Raw genomic sequence first — 21,706 nt, 5'->3', positions numbered from 1 at the left:
AAGTTTAGTGACAAAGAATTGGCTAGGAACCAGTGATTAATGTCCACAAATATTTTATTGGCTGATCTTTCTAAGACTACACTTGATTTGCTATTTATTGCAATGTTTGTATCATCGGCAAACAAAACAAACTTGGCATCTGGTAATGTTACTGATGAAAGGTCATTGTTATACACAAAAAAGGCAAGGGCCTCAACATGGAACCTTGTGGGACCCCACGTGTAATTAGTTCCCAGTTGGATGATGCCTGATAGCTTGATACATGTCTCTTTCCTAGTAACACCCTTTGTTTCCTGCCAGAGATATAAGATTTGAACCATTTTGCAGCATTTCCCGTTACACTATAATATTCTAGTTTACTTAAAAGGATATTGTGATTTAACAGTCAAATGCCTTTGACAGATCACAAAATATACCAGTTGCCTGCAATTTTTTGTCTAATGAATTGAGCACATTTTCACTGTAAGTATAGATAGCCTTCTCAATATCAGAACCTTGTAGAAATCCAAACTGTGACTTTGACAGTATGTTATTTGAGATAAGATGGTTATAAAGACGACTGTACATTACTTTTTCGAAAATTTTTGAGAATGCTGGCAACAGTGAAATTGGACGGAAATTTGATGCTATTTCTTTATCTCCCTTCTTAAACAGTGGCTTAACTTCAGCATATTTCAGCCATGATATTCTGAGACAGTGTGGGGGAATTTTGGAATCAGAACTGAATGCTGATTCGCGGTTTTCGAGGACGGTAAGGAGTTGAGCAATGTTGGCTTCGCTCTTGCGAAGGGTTCTGTATCTGATTTTCGTCGGAGTCGGACGGTCTTGGGACTTAGTCGCACTTCTTTCGGCAGAACTTAGAATTCTTGGACAGCCTTCGAGGCCAGCGGTTGAAACAGAGTTGCTGCACACCAGAAGTCGGCGCCTACATCATCAGAAAGCTGCCTACCGACGACCTGCTACAAATTTCAGGATTGACAAAGTATTTTGCGGTTCCGGAATTGTAGGACCTATCAATTTTACACTGAAGTCCTCAGCAGCACGCGCGTTCGCTTTGCCACAAATCCACCTTGCTCGTTTTTCCATGTGATCCCATGTGAGCTCTCACTACTAATCGCGATACTGCAACACAGTCGAGAGAGTATTATTTGATTGATTAGGAGCTCCATTCATTATCGTCAAGCTACTGCATCACAGAGAGTAGGAGCCCTTGTTCTCGAGCCAACTCTTATTCGCATAATAGTTCAGAATGCCCTATCCTTTAACCTACTGTTTGTGTCGATAATCATGTGCCTTTATGTTCTGATGTATAATAAATCCCATTGTAATATTTAAGCAGCATTACATTTCGTTGATATATGTAGAATCTCATTTCCTGTTGTTTATTATGATAAAATTATATTTTTTTCTTCTCTGAGTAGATTACAATTTTTTATTGAATTATTGTGAGTGTGCACTCCTTATTTTACCAACTAGCAGGGTCAACCATCATTTACCTTCGTTACCGTTGTGCGCATAATGAATTGAGTGGCAGGTAAGGAGGGGGTCTAGTAAATGTCTCGTTCTCAAGCAAAATTCGTCAGAATTAAAGAGGTACAAACTCTCCCCCACCCTGGCACCTCACAGGCTTTCGGCCTTAATTTCAACAGTGCGCCTCCATATACATATGCTATTTTTTGGACCCAGTCGGTGAAACTAAGACAACTACATATACAGGGCTATTACAAATGATTGAAGCGATTTCATAAATTCACTGTAGCTCCATTCATTGACATATGGTCACGACACACTAGAGATACGTAGAAAAACTCATTAAGTTTTGTTCGGCTGAAGCCGCACTTCAGGTTTCTGCCGTCAGAGCGCTCGAGAGCGCAGTGAGACAAAATGGCGACAGGAGCCGAGAAAGCGTATGTCGTGCTTGAAAGGCACTCACATCAGTCAGTCATAACAGTGCAACGACACTTCAGGACGAAGTTCAACAAAGATCCACCAACTGCTAACTCCATTCGGCGATGGTATGCGCAGTTTAAAGCTTCTGGATGCCTCTGTAAGGGGAAATCAACGGGTCGGCCTGCAGTGAGCGAAGAAACGGTTGAACGCGTGCGGGCAAGTTTCACGCGTAGCCCGCGGAAAATTGGCTCATGCCACAACTGGAGACCGACAGAGCCGACTTCATCTTTCAACAGGATGGTGCTCCACCGCACTTCCATCATGATGTTCGGCATTTCTTAAACAGGAGATTGGAAAACCGATGGATCGGTCGTGGTGGAGATCATGATCAGCAATTCATGTCATGGCCTCCACGCTCTCCCGACTTAACCCCATGCGATTTCTTTCTGTGGGGTTATGTGAAAGATTCAGTGTTTAAACCTTCTCTACCAAGAAACGTGCCAGAACTGCGAGCTCGCATCAACGATGCTTTCGAACTCATTGATGGGGACATGCTGCGCCGAGTGTGGGAGGAACTTGATTATCGGCTTGATGTCTGCCGAATCACTAAAGGGGCACATATCGAACATTTGTGAATGCCTAAAAAAACTTTTTGAGTTTTTGTATGTGTGTGCAAAGAATTGTGAAAATATCTCAAATAATAAAGTTATTGTAGAGCTGTTAAATCGCTTCAATCATTTGTAATAACCCTGTATTAAAATGAATGATACAGATAAGCCTCGTCGATCTAACAATAAACTTGAAAACATGTATAGTGTATATAGGAATTGATTTTAAAGTACAGAAATGTAAATATGAGGCGACAAATGTTTTAAAAAGCGCTTCTTATTATCATAAGGAATGAAAGTAGTTTCTGTGTCTTTTTAAATACCTTGACGAGTATGGGCATGCGTATTTTATCAAGCATTTTTCACAATTCCCATGACAGGTCGTAGAGAGTCCTAAGTCTCTGAAAATGGGAAGAAAAATGCTGTAGTGCCAACTTATTTAGTGTTTTTCTCCATGCGCAGTTGGCTGGACTCAAAACTGTCCACCATGTGCAGTTAACCTGGTTCGAAAAATGACCCTGTGCGCAACTGACCACTTCAAGAGCAGGTAGAATTTTGGGTCCGCGCGCAGTCGGGATCACACGAAAAATTGGTCACCCCCAGAAGACATGAAGCTAAAACCGTGTAACACCTGCTGTAACACTGATAATGGCCTCAGTTCGGCGAGGAAGCAGGTCCAAAGTTTCTACAGGTATGACATATGTGGACGATGTCACTAAAAAACTGCAGGAATGTTGATCCTTACGTTTCACCCGTTGATACAAATCCCATTTTCTCTGGTATTAACGTCGAGGTTGATATTGTGCCTGAGTGTTCGTCAAACCAGAGCGTGCAGCCATGTGAACAGGCGTGTTGTCATCTTGGAAGACAGGAGAGTTCACAACGTACTTACTATGAGATGTAGAATGAAGAACGTTAAAATAAATATCCTGATTTATGTTCATGGCAACCTGACTGAGTGAGCCCCAAGTCAACACACGAATAACAACTCCAAAACGTCATAGAACCATCTCTAGTCTGAACTGCACCCTCAACACAGTGCAACCTAAATGCCTCAGTGGACTTTTGGTGCAGTGGATGCCCTGCACCATTTGCAAAGTACCAAAATTGTGACTTATCTGTTCACACTACACGCCTACAGCCATCTACTGTCCAGTTTCTGTGTCGAAGACGTCCGGATTATGTACCTCAATGGCCTTCTGCGAAATACCCGACTCTAAATGTCAATATAATGAAATCGCCTTCAGAATGTTAGCTCGCAAACTGGATAAGACATTCTTGCATTCACTGAGAGCAGCGATTCCTGACGGGTTTGAAACCGATCATCATTGACAACCGTCCGAACACAATAGCTCAATTCTGCCGTTTTGTTACATCTCGATGGCGACTTATCTCATTGCTCTGTTTCCATATAACCGACTGGTACAGTGACACAGCTTCATTGCTGTGACTTACGTCAGGGTGGAAGGTCACGTGACCGCCTGGTACCAGCTCTACAAGATGTATAGTGCTTCAAAGCGACCAGTATGCTCTTTTAAGCAGTGACTAATATTTTTTCGTTGACCTTATACATCACCAACGCGGCTCTGAGCAATATAGAAATTCTGTTCAATTTTTGGGGGTTCGGCATCTCAATTGGTAAGAAGAAAGATCACCTTGTTGTCCTTCTGTCTGTCCGTCTGTTAACACCCCTTTTTCTCAGGAATGGGTAGAGGTATCGAATGAAGTTAATGTCAGATACTAAGGTCTACGGTGCCTTGGCGGTGTAAAAAATTAAACGTTCTTAGTCAATGTAAACAAAAGATATGGCCATTTATGTCTCATGTTTTGATACAAACCTACCTACCAGAACCTACAGGGTGTTTCCTGTTGCCGTACAATTGTGAAATTTGGCAAGAAGCAAGGTTTCACAGTATACATGGAAATCGTTAATTTGTGATTATATCACATTAAAAATATTTGTTTGCCATTTCTAGTCCGTCTTTCTGTCTGTTCGTCTGTTAAGACCCCTTTTCCTCAGGAAAGGACAGAGGTATCAAGTAGAACTTTATGTCATATACTAACGTCTGCGGTCCCTTAGTGGTTTAAAAACTTTAAGCTTCCAAGTCAAAGCAAGTAAAAGATATGGCCATTTATGTAACATATTTTGATATCGCAAACTCACTCATCAAAAGCTATAGATGAACTACAGGGTCGTTATAATAACTCTCAAATGTCCAGTGTGGGCTGTAATTATCGTATGGCAGCGAAACTTGGTAGACATTCTAATACAGTAATCTGAAACCGTTTTATGTTGGAAAAAGAATTACTTCTAATTTTGGCTAACAGTTGCAAATCTGGCGCTGTGAATGCAAGAAAGACGTATAGAAATATTTCCATATGCAATAGATTAGGAATGGGTCGTGGGCAGAAAAGGTCAGACAAGTGAGAAAGGCATAATGTTGATTTTATTATTAACTGCTGCTTGCACAGTTTGTTGAGTATGAGCGCCAGAGGCGTCGACAAAATGCTTTACAACGCCATATTTGCACCTAGTGGCCAAAACTGGAAGTAATTTTTTTTCAGTGTATATCGGTTCCACATTAACACATTACCATATCTACCAAGTTCCGCTGCCATTCGATTATTACAGCCCACACTGGACTTCCATGAGCAGCTCCACTTTAATATATATATTTAAGTTCATACTGAACTCTCAGAGCTCGAGTCCTACTTGCGCTTGTATATTTGCAGATGCCGCAAGTGACACTGTGAAAGAGTACATACTTCTTATTGTCGAAGGGATGCTACACTTGTCTCCGCATCCTGCATCTCTGTCGCCAAATGCCTTGATCTCACCAGTTTTCCTCATCCTATTCTGTTCATCATCTTACCATCAATTCTTGGATATATCTCACCACCCTTTTCATGGTCTTCCTATTCTTTTCCTTCCAGGAGGTTGCCATGGAAGTGCTCTCTTTGGGCATCTGTCTTCTTCCATTCTTTTGAAATTCCCTAACCATTTTAGCTGTCTTCCTTCTATACTACTCCTAATACTATAAGGGGCCTACATCCTTTCTATTATTGTCTCATTTCTTACGCGGTCAAATCGGGAAATTCTTCATGCTCTTCTCAAGTGGCCCTTTTCTAGAACTCGAAGTTTCTTTTTTATTTCTTTGTATGAGTTCCCAACACTCACTCCCATAACTTGTCATTAGTTTCACGATGTATTTGTATTATCACATTTTAATTTTACTCTCATTTTTTAGGATAAAAAGTACAATATTTAATCTCTAGATAGCCATTTTTACCTGCTTGATATATTGTTGGATACCTCTATCACATCTTCCATCACGTTATAGAATACTACCCAGATACGTAAACTCTTAGCATACTTTAATTAGATGTACGCTAGCGTCCATGTTAGTTCTCTCCTCTCAGCAACACAGATATTGCATGCCTACAAAATTCATTTTGAAACCTCACATTTATATTCTTTCAACAGTTTCTTAAGCACGTAAGATATACGCTGTTCTCCCTACTTCAGTCCCCGTGTTCATTCTCGATCTACACCAGAGATCCCGTACTTTCTACACATTCATGTTAAAGAGTGTGGGAGGCAGACAGCATTCACGTTTCACCGGAAACTAATGTTATGAATGAGGAAACGGAGGACGGTCAACATCAGAAAACACATTGCGGTAGGTAGTATGCACACTGTCTGCAACAAACTATGTACTTTTTATACAGGATTATTGTAAAAACAACGCTGTTGTTAAAAAATTCAGAACTAATAAGCGAAATTTGAAATCGTTTTTGGAAGTGTCACATTCGAAACCTTCATAGAATCTGCGTTGTTGACTTTACCCACGGAATGATCTCTAAGTCACTAACAATAAAACTTGCGACTTTCCAGAATGAGAATGGGATTTTCACTCTGCAGCGAGGTGTGCGCCGTTATGAAACTTTCCTGGCAGATTAAAACTGTGTGCCAGACCGAGACTCGAACTCGGGACCTTTGCCTTTCGCGGGCAAGTGCTCTACCATGGTTAGACCTTAAGATGGAAACATGTATTTCATTCGCATTAAGATTCCAGCAAAAACTAAATAAATGAGCTTTAAAACTCAGGTTTTATAATCTAACCTAAGTACTAAAGATATCTTGCAGTTTACTCATATAGGGAAGAGCAGTGTACCTTGGAACATTTTTCGGACTTTCATATTTACCTCGCCCTATAATAGATGTTTAATCTATTTTCTTATTCCATTTTGAAATTATGGTATTCCCTTCATGTGTCCTGCTGTCTTTTTCTGACATTACGAAAATGACTCCAGAAAAGTAAGATTTGTTCAAATGTGAGAACTGTTCCAAGGTACAACACGGTCGTGTACCTGTAAACAAATAATCTTTTAAAATTTAAAAATGCTGGAATGGTGAAATTACCAATGTTGCATTTGATAGTCCGTGTGTTACATTATTACTCGACTACACGCGAATCATAAGTGAGTGAAATCAAATTAAGAAGAAGTATTATCAAAATTACAAGTTAAGAACATTTTTAAACCTTAGCTATTGGCAACTAACACAAATTTATATTTTCGATACAGGGAAAATTGTTGATACATTAAAGAAACTCAGTTCAATTGCAGATATCACGTGCCCCTTGGTAGAGAGACCATCCGTTTTAATGTAGAAGATGATGCATGAGTGACGAAGTGTGGCTTACAGCCCACAAGTAAAAGTATATAGAATTTTATTCACCATAAAAATCTGTAACTTAAGAATTAACAATATCCTCAAAACAGCTTTAATGTGTTATACAGCACTTAAATATGTTAACTCATAATTTCCACAAACACTGCACAAAACAAAACCCAATGCCTCACAACACAACAAAAACACCAGTAAATGCCGGATACTGCTTATGGCTGTCTCTGGTGCACGTTTCTTCATGTGATTTTAAAATTAGTGACTAGATGCAACACCGACCTAGGTGTTCCTAGGTGCGCTATCCTCAAGTCTTCCCTACAGCTGGCTTCAGGCCGTTAACCAGTGCAGGTGCACGTGACGAGGTTCTTTAGTTGCTTATGGTATTAGGCTCACTTGAAATGCAAAAAAGGGACACTACGATAATTGTCATTTGAAAATTTCATATTGCCACAAGCTTGGATACAGCTGGTCAGATTCCTAAAGCGGGTAATATGGATTATTTGTGTGTGATTTTAAAGTTGTTTCACAGAAATTGTTCAAAGAATTGGCCATACCCATTACTGCTTCTCAGTATATCTTTGTTAGTGAAGCTGGAGGCAAATAATATGTAGCTTTTCTCACCCGACAGCTCAGTCTACAGAATCAAAAATAGGGAAAACAACCTGTAGAGATAAATAAATGCATGTAATTATGACGCCAATAATAATAATAGAAATAATAATAATGATAATAACACTTTGTTGTTATGCAGCCTTATGAGACACTAAACCAGTGGCATTCCAGTTTAAGATCACAAGTTGTCATCCACGATGGTAAAATCCAGAATGTCGAGTATTCCATAGAACTGTGTTCAGGAAAATGTCTTGCTTGGTCTTTGTGGCATATCTGCATTGTCACCCATCTTAGCAAGAGTACCCTTCATTATGACAATGCTGGATGCCTCGCAGGATCCTCTAATGCCACCATAAAGATCACAGTAAGTATATGAATGTGTAAAATGTTTTCTGATGCTAGTTTGAATTTAGTTCAGATAAAAATTGTCTTTATCGTCTGTTTATAATACTTTCGTCCAGGTGTCAAGTGGTGAGTGGGAGGGGTATCAGAGGAGTGGGCTGGTTCGTTTAATGATTAAAGGAGCCAAATTACGAGGTCATTAGTCCCGACTACCTGCTAAAGGCAAGTCAACAAAACTACACACCAAAGAAGGACCAATACGTGAAACCCAAGAAAAGAAAACCCCAACGTCTATCGAAGGCCAACAAAGGCTAGAGAAAGGCACAACGAAGAAGAAAAGAGTGGAAGGGAGAAAGTGGGTGAGGTGCCCCATCCAAGGAACAGCCAGAGGCTTCCAAGGGCAGAAAGTGCGACGGGGGTCATATCACCCACCACTTACCAGAGGCTTCCCACTTAACAAGACGCAGAAAAGACTAGTGACTTGGACAGAGCGAGAGAATCACAGGGAAGTGGAGGAAGAACGCGTCGTCAAACAGAATACGCAAGAACAGTAACCAAATCAGAAAGATTAAGAGTCCACAGCAGATTGGCTAGGTTAGGACAGTCCAGCAAAATGTGGATCACCATTAAATGGACATCACACCCAGTGTGAGGTGAATACAAGTACTCGTGATGGAGAAGATGACCATGGGTCAGCCAAGTATGGCCGATGCAGAGCCGGCAAAGGATGATGGAGTCCATGCAAGAGGGCTACATGGAGGACCACCACAAATTCGTAATCTCCTTTATTGCTAATAGTTTGTTCGGCAAAGTAAGAGAACGCCATTCAATATTCCAAATCCTTAAAACTTGATGGCATAATACCGACTGAAGGTCTGATTATGGAATACCTATCTCAAGAGGCAGGTTGCTGGTAACCAGTTTGGCCAGCCTGTCAGCGAGTTCATTCCCCAAGATCCCAACATGACGCAGGGTCCAGTCAAAGGCCGCCGAGTGTCCACATTGTTTGAGGGCAAAAAGGGATTCCTGGATAATCAGGACCAAGGAATGGCGAGGGTAACACTGGTCAAGAGCTTGTAAACTGTTCAAAGAGTCGCTACAGATGAGGAAGGACTCACCAGTGCAGGAATGGATATGCTCATGAGCACGAAAGATAGCTACAAACTCTGCAGTGAAAACACTGCAGCTATCTGGCAAGGAACAGATTTCATTACATCCTGCATGAACGTAATTTGCCAGCGTGACCGACAACCAACAAGCTATCAGTATAGACTACTTCTGAATCCCAAAACGCTCGGAAAATGGAGAAGAATTGACAGCAGAGGACCTCAGGATGAACAGAGTCTTTTCAACCTCATGACAGGTCAAGGCAGAGCTGTGGATGGGAGATACACAATGGAGGTGTACATGAGCAGATCCAGAGGGGAAAGATGGAATTCAGAAAAAACGGGCTGGATGCAGAAGAGGATCATTTTGGGGCATAGATCTCCATACCAGGAAAGAGGAGACAGTAGTATGGGTGCTCTGGAAAGTAGCAGGTGCATAACGCATTACTGATCAACTGTTGAGCTCACAGCAGTGGAACTCCACTGCCACTAGAAATAGAGGGACACTCAAAACAGAACCCTGCGAAACCCCATTCTCCTGCAGATGGTGGGAGTTAAGGGAGGTACCAACTTGCATCTAAAAAGTGTGATATGAAACATCCAGATAAAAATCAGGAGCAGGCTATGGACACCCCACCGATGTAAGGTGGCAAGGATGTGGTGGCACCCTGTGGTATACTAAGCTTTATGCAGACTGAAGAAGAGTGCAATAAGGTATTGATGTTGGGCAAAAGCCATTCAGATAGTAGACTCCAGGTGAACTAAATTATCTGAAGCAGAGTGCCTCAGCAAAAATCACCTGGGTCAAAGCCAAAAGGTCCTGGAATTCAAGGATCCAATCTAGCCTTCAACTCAGCATAAACTGAAGTAACTTGCAGAGGACATCAGCTAAATTGATTGGACGATAGCTGTTCATCTGGTGGCAGTTTACCCTATTTCAAAACTGGAATAATGGCACTTTCTCGTCAATGAGAAGGCAATTCCCTCTCGCTCCAGAGACTGTTAAAAATGGCGAGTATATAACATTAGCTAACCATCAGTAAGTATTGAGGCATATGGTTGTGCACCCATCCAGTCCAGGAGCCATGTCGTAGCAGAGAGCAAGGGCGCCAGTGCATTCCCACTCGCTAAATAGGGTGTTACGTGGCTCCAGCTGGGGGAGAACAAAAGAAGAGTGAGTCGTTCCAGATGGTGTCTGAGAAGACGGAACGTTGGCGGATAGTGGACCAATGCTTAGGCCTGCGCGAAATGTCGAGCAAAATGCTCATCAATGGAGTCTGTGCTATTGAGGATAACATTATTCAGGGAGATTCTCAGGATACCTGTAGCAGGATGGGAGCCAAAAATGCGCCTGGTGATTTCCGATACTAGTAAAGAGGGAGTATGCGGTCCTGTGGGGCTGACATGTCATTCCAAACAAATCCGTTTCTGGTGTTTAAGAAGATAGCAGGCCTGGCCGCAAACCTGTTTAAACGTCAGGAGGTAGTCGAGATCTGGATACCATTTGTAATGTCAGCAGGCACGACAGTGTTCTTTAATAGCCATAGCAATTTTGGGAGTCCACCAAGAGGCTTTTTTCCATGAGGAGCCACAGCTGCTACTAAAAGGATGGCATTGGTGGCTCCAAATGGCTCTGAGCACTATGGGACTTAACATCTTAGGTCATCAGTCCCCTAGAACTTAGAACTACTTAAACCTAATTAACCTAAGGACATCACACAACACCCAGCCATCACGAGGCAGAGAAAATCCCTGACCCCGCCGGGAATCGTACCCGGGAACCCGGGCGTGGGAAGCGGACGCTACCGCACGACCACGAGATGCGGGCGATGGCATTGGTCAAACTTTGCATGGATTCTTCTATGCTGTCATGTGGTGGAGTGGTTGTGATGGCAACTGAGGAAAAGGCATCCCATTGAGCATTAGTAAAGGCCCACCTGGGAGGGTATCTAGGCAAGTGATGCTGAAGAAAAGTTAAGATGGTAGGAAAGTGGTCACTGTCACACAAACCATCTTGAACTCCCCCTTAAACAGAGGGAAGGAATCCAGGGCTACAGGTGAACAGATCAATAGGTGAGAAAGTGCCATATGCCACACTAATGTATGTAGGTGCTCCAGTGTTGAGGATGCAGAGATCAAACCCTGTCAGTAGGCCTTCCGCAATACTGGCCACTGCCCCAGCCAGTAGCCACAGTACCACCACAAAGAGAGTTATGGGCATTAAAATCCCTAAGGAGATGAAATGGGAGAGAGCTGTGAAGGAAGGTAAGAAGAGCAAGAAGTGTCCGAGGCCAGTCTGGGGGAAGATGAAGACTGCATATCGTTACCACGTGGACTAAATGGAACTTTCAGCGTTGCAGCGCGTCAGCAATCGTAAGTATCGAAATAATTATGAAAACTCCGCCTCGATTGCAAAAACTACCGGGTGTTTACCTAGGTTTCAGCGTGGATAACCACGCCTTCCTCAGAACAAATATAAAACAGCTTGCCTAAATAGGCATAGTCAAAGGCTAAAATCAACACCTACAGCGGCAAGACCCCATAAAATTTTTTTACAAATACGCGGTACATACGTACCAAGTCAATGTTACTTGTCTCAACCCTGTGTGTGCTGCCTCGCCCCAGCCAACGTACGATGGTCACAGGCTCTCCACCGAACTCGGTTCTATTTACAGCATCACGATGGTCGCATCCGTGTTTGGCGACATCACGGTGAACGCACATTGGAAGCGTGTATTCGTCATCGCCATACTGGCGTTTCACCCAGCGTGATGGTATGCGGTGCCATTGGTTACACGTCTCGGTCACCTCTTGTTCGCATTGACAGCACTTTGAACAGTCGACGTTACATTTCAGATGTGTTACGACCTGTGGCTCTACCCTTCATTCGATCCCTGCGAAACCCTACATTTCAGCAGGATAATGCACGACCGCATGTTGCAGGTCCTGTACGGGCCTTTCTGTATACACAAAATGTTTGACTGCTGTCCTGGCCAGCACATTCTCCAGATCTCTCACCAATTGAAAACGCCTGGTCAATGGTGGACGAGCAACTGGCTCGTCACAATACGCCAGTCACTACTCTTGATGAACTGTGGTATCATGTTGAAGCTGCATGGGCAGCTGTACCTGTACACGCCATCCAAGCTCTGTTTGACTCAATGCCCAGGCGTGTCAAGGCCGTTATTACGGCCAGAGGTGGTTGTTCTGGGTACTGATTTCTCAGGATCTATGCACCCAAATTGCGTGAAAATGTAATTACATGTCAGTTCTAGTATAATATATTTGTCCAATGAATACCCGTTTATCATCTGCATTTCTTCTTTGTGTAGCAATTTAAGGGGCCAGTAGTGTAAGTGTTCTTCAGTCCTCTAAAGGAACGGTTTCAGAACATCCAGTGTGATCAAACAAACATGCGATCATTTTCCTGAAAGTTCTTCACAGCTGAGCCCCTTTTGATGGTTTCGTTCTTCTGTTACTATGCTGTGATTGGATTTTACCTCGGTCGATTTTTTTGAGCATTTCCTTAGACCAACTGACAGAAGCCTTCTTTCGATCTTTTGTTAAATTTTGCAGAAACTATCAGGAAGATACCTTTTTGGGGCTAAATGTCCATCACTGAATTCCGTCCTGGACTGACTGGTAACTGTCCATTGATATTGTTGTATGAGACAGTCGACAACATAAGGAGCAGCAGTTAAAGAGACGCTTGAAAGAGTGAGTACTGGAACACAGACTAAACTGTACACCAAAGCAAGGATAGTGGCCCATTGGTTGGACAAGGAAGTATTCTCATTGAGAAGCGATCACCATTGTCATCTAAAGGAGGCTGCTGTGTTACAGTCTACGAGGGGCATAAGTAAAGCAACACACTTTTTTTCTCAACCAATTTCCTTTGAAAAAAATCCGGAATTTTTGTGGGTCATCGAGGAATATTTCCGCTCCAGCCTTCATAGTTTCATGAAAATACAATGGGTGGTGGCGCTATGAGTATCCTTTTGCATCTGTAAAGGAGGTGTGTTCCAGACAGAGAGCCGCCATCGAGTTCCTCTTGGTGGAACACCAGAGCATCGCTGATATTCATAGGCGCTTACAGAATGTCTACGGGTTCCTGGCAGTGAACAAAAGCACGGTGAGTCTTTGGGCGAGGCATCTGTCATCATCGCAACAAGGTCGCGCAAGCCTGTCCTATCTGCCGTGTGCCGGCCGGCCGCACACGGCTGTGACTCATTCAGTGTTGGAAAGTGCGGACACTCTCATTCGAGGTGATCAACGGATCACAATCAAATACCGTGCTGCTCAAATGGAAGACTCTGTTGGTAATGATGACACACTCGTCCACCGGTTGTGGTATTCAAATGTGTATGTCGACTGGGTTCCTCGCTGCAGAACAGAAGACCATTAAAAGTACGAAGGATCATTTGTGCAGTGTTACTTGCGCGTTACGAGGTTAATCGTGACAATTTTTTGTCGAACGTTGTCACGGGCGATGAAAAATGGGTTCATAACTTCGAACCGGGAAGAAAGCGGCAATCCATTGAGTGGCGCCACACTACCTCTCCTCCGAAGAAAGAAAGCCGCACCCTCAGTCGATAAAGTCATGGCGACGGTCTTTTGTGACTGTTTGATGTCCTCCCTCATGGTACGATGATCAGCTCTGAAGTGTATTGTGCTACCTTCAGAAAAGTGAAGAAACGACTTCGGCGAGTTCGTCATCACAAAAATGCATGACAACGCAAGGTCTCACACAAGTCTGCACGCAAGTCGAGTGGAGCCAACAAAACTCCATTGGACTGTTCTTACTCATCCATCCTACAGCCCGGATCTCGCACCTTTCGATTTCCATCTGCTCCAATGAAGTACGCATACCGCGCGAAGGAGTACGTGGAAGATGGGGAGGTTATCGATGGAACGAGACGTAGGCTTCGACGTCGACCAGGAGTATGGTACCACGCATGGTTACAGGCCGTCCAGCTAAAGTGGCGTAAGACCGTCGCATTGAACGGAGATTACGTTGAAAATTGAAGTTTTGTAGCAAAAAAGAAAAAAAAAAGTGTTGCAGTACTTACGGAACGCCACTCGTATATCTAGTATATCTATGTCTACATCACCACTCCGCAAGCCACCTGACAGTATGTGCTGGAGGATACATTTATTACCACCATCTGATCCCCCATTCAATCTTCCATTTGCAAATGAGGCGTTGGAAGAAAGCTTTGCAGTAGACCTCCGTATAAGCTAGATTTCTCGAATTTTATCGTTGTGGTTATTTCGTGAGCCGTATGTGGAAGGAAATAATTTGTTGTCCGACTCTCTCCGGAACATACTCTCTCGGATTTTCAAGAGTAGGTTTGTCCGTGATGCGAAGTGCCTCCCTTGTAGCGTCTGCATTGGAGTTCGTTCAGCATCTCCAAACTGCTCTCGTGCCGACTAAACGCTCCCGTGACAAAACGTTGGATCTTATCTATCTCTCTATTAGTACTACCTGCGTATAGTCCCAGACTCATGAGCAGTACTCAAGAACCGGTCAGGCAAGTGTTTTGTAGTTCACTTATTTTGTGGATCCTTTCCATTTCCTTAATATTCTTCCTATGAATCTCTGTCTAGCATATGTTTTTCTTACTGTTTGTTTTATATGGTCATTCCACTTAAGGTCGCTCCGAATGGTTACTTCCAGATAATTTCCTCAGGTTAGCAAGATGGTTTAGAGCTTTTAATTTTAGACGCTTGTCAGTATACATTAATGTGTTGTACAATTTCTTAAACCATTGTGACTTTCCTGTATTAAGTTCTGGATATTATAATATTTTGCTGTATAACTTGAAGTATCTTTGGAATGCACTGATGTCTCGTATTACCGTTCTGTCTCTCTTATAATAGTGCTCGAAAGTATTTGTTTTATAAAATTTTATCTTAGTGTGGCTCGATACTTTGTTTCTGAGCTACATTTCTATTGCTTGAAGTGCGTTCTCAAAATATGGTAGCTTCTTACGTAAAACCTGATAATACCTACATTATTTTACTGTTAAATAATGCAATTGGTCCATTACTTTATTATTATGTGTTCGCAGCAAATTTAGTTCTGATGGTGGGCTGTATTATTAATGGGGAATATGTTTTATGGAATCGAACGACAATCTTTCACGATATGTGTTATATGCTAATGAAAATAGCACAGGAATTCAATCTGAATATATCTACGGCGCAGCTAAAAAAATGGCGGTCTGAAGAATTCTTTCAGTCGGGTATAAGATAGTTATCAGCAACCAAATCATGAAACAAATCAATAAATTACAGGATTACTTACACATTCAGGACGACATTGGTAGAAAACTTAAAAACCTTCAATATTCGTACGGCAATGTGAAGAGGAGCTTTAAAAGTAACAGGCGGGAGACTGCTAAATTTATCCAAATAACAGGCAGCCAACATTACTTTTGCATATGAATGTTTGGTATTAACAAAACAATAGGGTAGGAGAATAGAGTAGTCAGGTCTAAGATTCCACAGAAAAGGTGTGAATGGAAAGACAATTGAAAACTTTACGAAACGAAGCAGAAATGACTTTATCCTTCGACTACTGCTGATAGTCTTCTGAACCAATTTTAGGAACAATACGATTTGAAAATATCGGAGGAAAGTAAGAGACGCAACTACAACTTTATTTTCTGCAATCCACTTCATGGTGCATGGTGGACAGCACCCCGCACCACTACTAGTCATTTCCTTTCCTGTGCTACTCGCAAATACATTAAATTAATAGCAACGTGGCGAAAGATATAGAAGAAAAATTAACGAAGGGTAAAAGTCCATAAACCATCGGTGAGGGAAACATTAATTTTCAACTTTCAGTACTCCTGATATTAGATAATTCCCCTAGAATCACAAGTCCCTCCTAGACTAGGAAAATAACCATAACTTTGCCACCGCTGATTACAGACTTGTGGCAATGTTCCGCAGCAGAGGACCCCTACGTGTTCCCATGTTGACCCAACAACATGATTGCAGTGGGCACAGCATCATCGAGATTGGACCGCAGATCAATGGACTCTTTTCGCCTCGTAGGGTGAATCCCGTTTATTGTTAAAACAGATCGTTGGTCGTGTCCAGATACATGCTGATAAAGCTGTCATCCAGGCGAACGGCTGCAAGAAACATGCAGCGCGCAATGGACGCAGGCCAGTGGGAGAAGTATTATGCTATGGGAGACATTCACCTGGGCTTCCACGTGACCTATGGTAGAAAACGCAGGGTCTGTGACAGCTGTGGACTACGTGAACATTATTAGGGACGCACCACCTGTAACCCCTTCCCTACCAGTGATAGCATCTACCAGCAGGATAACTGTCTGTGTCACAAGGCCAGAATCGTGCTGCAGTGGTCTGAGGAGCATGATAGGAAACTCACGTTGATGTCTTGACCATCAGAACTGGCTCTTCTGAAACCGATGAAACCCAACTGGGATGCTATCGGGCACCAGCTCCACGTCCGCAAACCAGCCGCCCGTAAATTATGGGATGTGCGTGACCTGTAGGCATCTGATGTCACAAATATCTCGAAACCTGTCAAATACTTGTCTAATCCGGCACGCAGAGTCACTGCTGAATTGCGTTCCAGAGGTGAATCGACACGCTTTTAACTAGGTGCTCATAATTTTTTATCTCTTCAATGTATGTTCATCTATGTTGCGAGAAATAAGGCAGGATTGGATTCCAACTATGGTCTTCCAATACATTACATAGTTGTTCAGAAGCTGTTAGCCAATCCCCTACACCACTAATCCTTGTAAAATATTTACTGGAAAATGTGTGCCCCTGGAAAGATGGAATAAGACAACATTTTCCAAAACACAGATAGCTGGTGCCGCTACATCTGCTTCCATGTCACTTGGATATCACAATACAAATGCTGTAATTGGGAAATAGCACAGCCTTACCACAATCCAGAGTCACAAGTAGTAACACTCATGTAGCAACAATATGATACTGAGCCAACTGGAATCGGCAACCAGATGGCTCGGTTTGTGGAGGACGTTGTGGTGCGGTGTGGCGGTGCTTACCTTGGGCGGTCGGTCCTCAGGCACTCCCAGACTGGGCTCGCGCCGGCGCCGCGCGCGCCCTCTTTATACGGCGGCCCTAACCGCGTTAGGCCGCGCTTCCGCCACTAATTGCCTTACGCCGGCCGGCAATCCGCTTAGCTGCCGCGAAACTGCGCCAAGCGCTACTGTGTGTGTATGCTTGTTGCGAGGGCACCTCTTCTTCCTCTCGTTATATTAACGCTGCTTTGCTGTCACTCTGCAAATCCGAGCGTCCTGGCTTCTGTCCCAGGCTGCACAAGTTATTTTTCTTTATGATGCTTTAAGCACTTTAAGTACACTGACGGAAATAGGTGTTACAGCATGAACACCTTGACCGAACTGATACTGCAGCATTTCCGTGCCAGTGGGATAAGTTGATTAAAATTTCATCCTTATGCGAGCTTATTTTCAGTACAGCAAAATGGCATTCTTACCGATGTGAGTACATGATGGCTTTTGGGTGTGTCTAACGTTACTGGAACTTTTCATGTGGAGATCACAACATGGAATTCCTAGAACACGTTCACATGTAGCTTATCGCCATCTTTCGGTTCTGGAGCAAGGCTGAATAATTGCCATGAGGGACATAACATCATCATACCGCATATTGCAGATTGTCTGTTATATAGATATAAAACAGAGTACGTGTTTATGGATCTTTTCCCAAGCCCCTGGATTGACTTGAGCCACATCTGGCACAGAAATAGCAGCCCTCACGAATATCAGTACTGTGGGTTTATAACCTGCTAGGTCCAATAAGAGTGGAGGTAGAGACAAAAACATGTTTTTTCCTAGCCCCTGACATATAGACCACCCTGCATGAGAGTCATGTTGTGTGGGAACAGTACCAGCCTGAATCAACCCGCTTTGTGGGGCACACTACATGTCAGGGGCAGAATCGGTTTTCCAGGCCCCAATATGCAGGCTGCCCTGCATGACAAGTGTGTTGTGCAAGTCGTATCAGCTTGCTTTATTTAACCGTATTGTAGGGGCTATACATGCTCATGGGCATAGCTGATGAGGACAGGTTGAGATGGCTAGGGGAGGGGGGTGGACAGAGGGAGACAGAAGAGGTAATAGATGGAGAGAAAGGAGGAGGGGGAGATGCTTGAGGCAGGTGGAAAATGTAGAGGGGTAGTGGGCAGGTGAAAAAGGAGGAGGAGGAGGTGTAGATGGAAAGAGATGAGGAGGATATGGTCAGAGGGGGGGGGGGAGGAACATATAGTCAGAGAGAGGGAGTGGACAACATGTTCAAAGACAGGGAGAAGGGAAGATGAAGAGACTGAGAGAGTGAGGAGGAGGAGGTAGACAGATAGAGGTGGGAGGGTGAAGTGGACAGACAGAGGGAGGAAGAGGTGGATGTAGAGAGGGGGAGGAGGAAGTGTGTGACTGCGTATGCAAGCTGAGAAAAAGGCTAGTAGTGAAACAACTGTAGAATGAATGGTTATGAAATGGACAATGGTGTGGTTTGAAGAGGAGATGCAGGTTCCTCCAGAAGGGCACCATGAGACGATTGTGAAATTGTGCGATTGTGTCTGACGAATAAACTGATGACAATAGACGAAATATGGATAGTCACCACAAACTGTCAGGAACAGATTAGCGGAGACTGGGTTGAGTTCTCACGTTGAAACTGATCGCTTATTGGTCACAACAAACCCCAGATAACAGAAATCTCCGTATTGTAGAGCCGAGGCATTTGGGCCATTCTGTGTGTTCAGCGATGGGGTTCGCTTCTGTCTGAATCACCATCATGGATATGAAAGCAGGGCTGATTTCGTAATTGTTTAAGCCATGTTGAATACTCGTCAGTATGTGGCAAGAATGATCAACTATGTTGTATACCCTGCATGACCAGGGGACTAAACTGGATTTTCCATCATGATAATGTAAGACCCTACATTTCAGTGTGCATGACATCTGTCTTGAGGAATGCACCGATCCTTGACTATCCTGCTCATTCCTCTGATTTATCACAGACAGAGCTTGTATGGGATACAATGGGTAGATATATGTTTTCATACCAGCCTCTAGTCAGCATTGTTCATGAAATGACACAGCATGTGCTTCATGCATACCAAAAAATTCCTCAAGGTGACTTTCGGAGGTTGTTTACTACAAGTACCGTCACAAAACGAATACAAAAGAGTATTCGTATCTGTGGGGGCCCACACATCATAGTGATTTTGGTGATGCACATCTGTTTAGGATAGGATGAATCGTTAATCATTTAATGTTCGTTACGTGATGAATATTTCCACGAAATTTGATAAATATTGGTCTGGTGCTCCATGACGTTACATTCCATTTCCGTAAGTAAATAACGAGATACACTGCGTTATGGATGGAAGAAAGTGTCATTGGACTCAAAGATCAAACACTATAAACCAACAGCAAAGAATCTGGTACTATATGCTACTAACATGGGGAGGGAGTCCAGTACTAGATTGGGTGCACTCAAAAATAAATCATTTAAAAGGGTTCACCTCTCTATTTCTTCTGACTTCGGACAGATTGTGGTCAAAGCTGATGTCACAGAAACTGTTTTGTACCACGTGGAATCCCCAGAAAACGAAGGTTCCAGGGGACTGGATATGTGCATTGATACTACAGTTTCATAAGGAGGGTAATATTGCTGGCTTGAACAAGTACATAGGCTTATCTCTTTTACCAGTCACGTACGAACCTGACTAATAATTATTAAATCATTCAGTAAGGGCGTATCGAGCGAATGTAGGTGTGGTACCTGAAGCCGATATTAATAATCGGCCGATGTACCAGCGCAATTGTCACCTTTGTGAACTTTAAGAAGGCCTATGTCTGTTGACAGACAGACAGTTTTTGAAAATGTTGAAGAGCTAAGTGAACGTTGTTCATATTTATAGGCTGCTGGTGATTGAGATTTCGTGAAAAGATCACGCTGCAACGAGAAACGTCTTTGTTTTAACGACTGTCACACCAATCCGCGTATCATTCAAAAGGAGCTGGCCTTCTTTGGAATTTTTCGATGCTGTTCCTGAATCCTATCTGGTAAAGATCCCACACCAAACAGCGATACTGCATAAGAGGAGTACATCTGTTGCATCTTGTAAATGTTCTGCCAGTCAAATTCAGTCTTTGATTCGCTATCTCCACAAGATTTTCTATGTGATTGTTCCAATTTAAAATGATCGTAATTGTAATCCCTAGGTATTTAATTGAATTGACAGCCTTAATGTTTGTGTGGTTTGTCGTATAAAACAAATTTAACGGATTCCTTGTGGTACACTTTCCATTATTGCCGATTTTTGCACCATCCAGGTATCTTGTCTCAATCATTTTTGAATTGGTTTCGATCTTCTGATGACTTTACTAGACGGTAAACGACAGAATCTTCTGCAAACAATCTAATAGGGTTGTCGAGATTGTTTCCTAAATCTTTTATATGCAGAGTGTTTCTGAAAGGAATGCAAAAAAGGGAGACGGCTGGTAGAGTGGTTCATGAAAAGCAGCTTTTACATTTCAACCCTTGTTCGCATCACTTAACAGTCGACTCTAGGCTCATTTAACAGCATAACGCGCCGGCGGGAAGGTAGGAATACAACCCCCATCCGAGTCGGAAGGGTTGCAGGTATTCCAGGCGGCACAACACATCGGAGTTTCTTCCGGCATTTGCTGGATTTCGAACTCGTTGTGGTTGGTGGTGCAAATGCCGGTTTGATACAAGTCTCACGGAGGGCACCACCCCTGCACATTGTAGAGTCTGCTTCGCACTACAGAGACTGTTTCGCCTTGCGTCTGTGTGTCAACAAATTGGGACACTCTTGTGTTTGGTACTGTGCAGAGCGGACGAGAAATGGAGCGCTTTTCTTGGAAGGAAAGGGCACACAAGCACTGTGCTGCAAATGCTCTGGCTGCTCAACAGTTGTACGTTCATCAGTTTCTGAATCGTCGAGTGCCAGATCCAAGCACGTTCACCTCCGTCCACAGGTCCCTGAGAGAGACACGTGCACTTGACGTGAATTGTCCACTGACAACGTATCGTCACGGCATATGTTCATTTAAGGCCTACATCGAAACCCGATACATTCATTTTATGATGCAGGTGCGAAGGCCAGATGGACGCGGTCGCCATTGCACAGTGCATTCATCAGAGTTTGAAGAGGAGGCGTTAGAACTGCTGAAAAACGTGCCCTAACAATCTCGCGGAGTGTTGCTCACGAAATGGGTGTAAGCTGTTCTACTGTCTGGCGTGTGTCGAATGAAGCAGACTTGCACCCTTAACCGTCTTCAGAAAGTCCGAACCCTTAACCCAGAGGATTGTCTGCTTCGCATCGACTTCTGCCGGTGGTTTTTGCAGAAGCGTGCCGTTCAACCTGAATTCCAACTCTTTGTACTTTTT

At 43.2% G+C, this 21,706-nt stretch overlaps 1 protein-coding gene across 1 annotated transcript in view; it reads right to left on the bottom strand.

Annotated features, from left to right (window-relative positions):
- The window catches only part of LOC126095764 (transient-receptor-potential-like protein), a 191,057-nt gene extending 173,705 nt beyond the window's left edge, over window positions 1-17,352 (bottom strand). The window contains exon 1 of the mRNA XM_049910569.1: window positions 17,308-17,352. The gene's annotated coding sequence lies outside the window, so the exon portion shown is untranslated. The remainder of the gene's footprint in view (window positions 1-17,307) is intronic.
- Between the last annotated feature and the right edge of the window lie 4,354 nt (window positions 17,353-21,706).

The sequence above is a fragment of the Schistocerca cancellata genome, chromosome 8 (genome assembly GCF_023864275.1).
Source record: "Schistocerca cancellata isolate TAMUIC-IGC-003103 chromosome 8, iqSchCanc2.1, whole genome shotgun sequence".
Lineage (NCBI taxonomy): Eukaryota > Metazoa > Arthropoda > Insecta > Orthoptera > Acrididae > Schistocerca > Schistocerca cancellata.
Note: the sequence above shows the minus strand (reverse complement) of the source record. Positions and strands in the feature narration are given on the sequence as shown.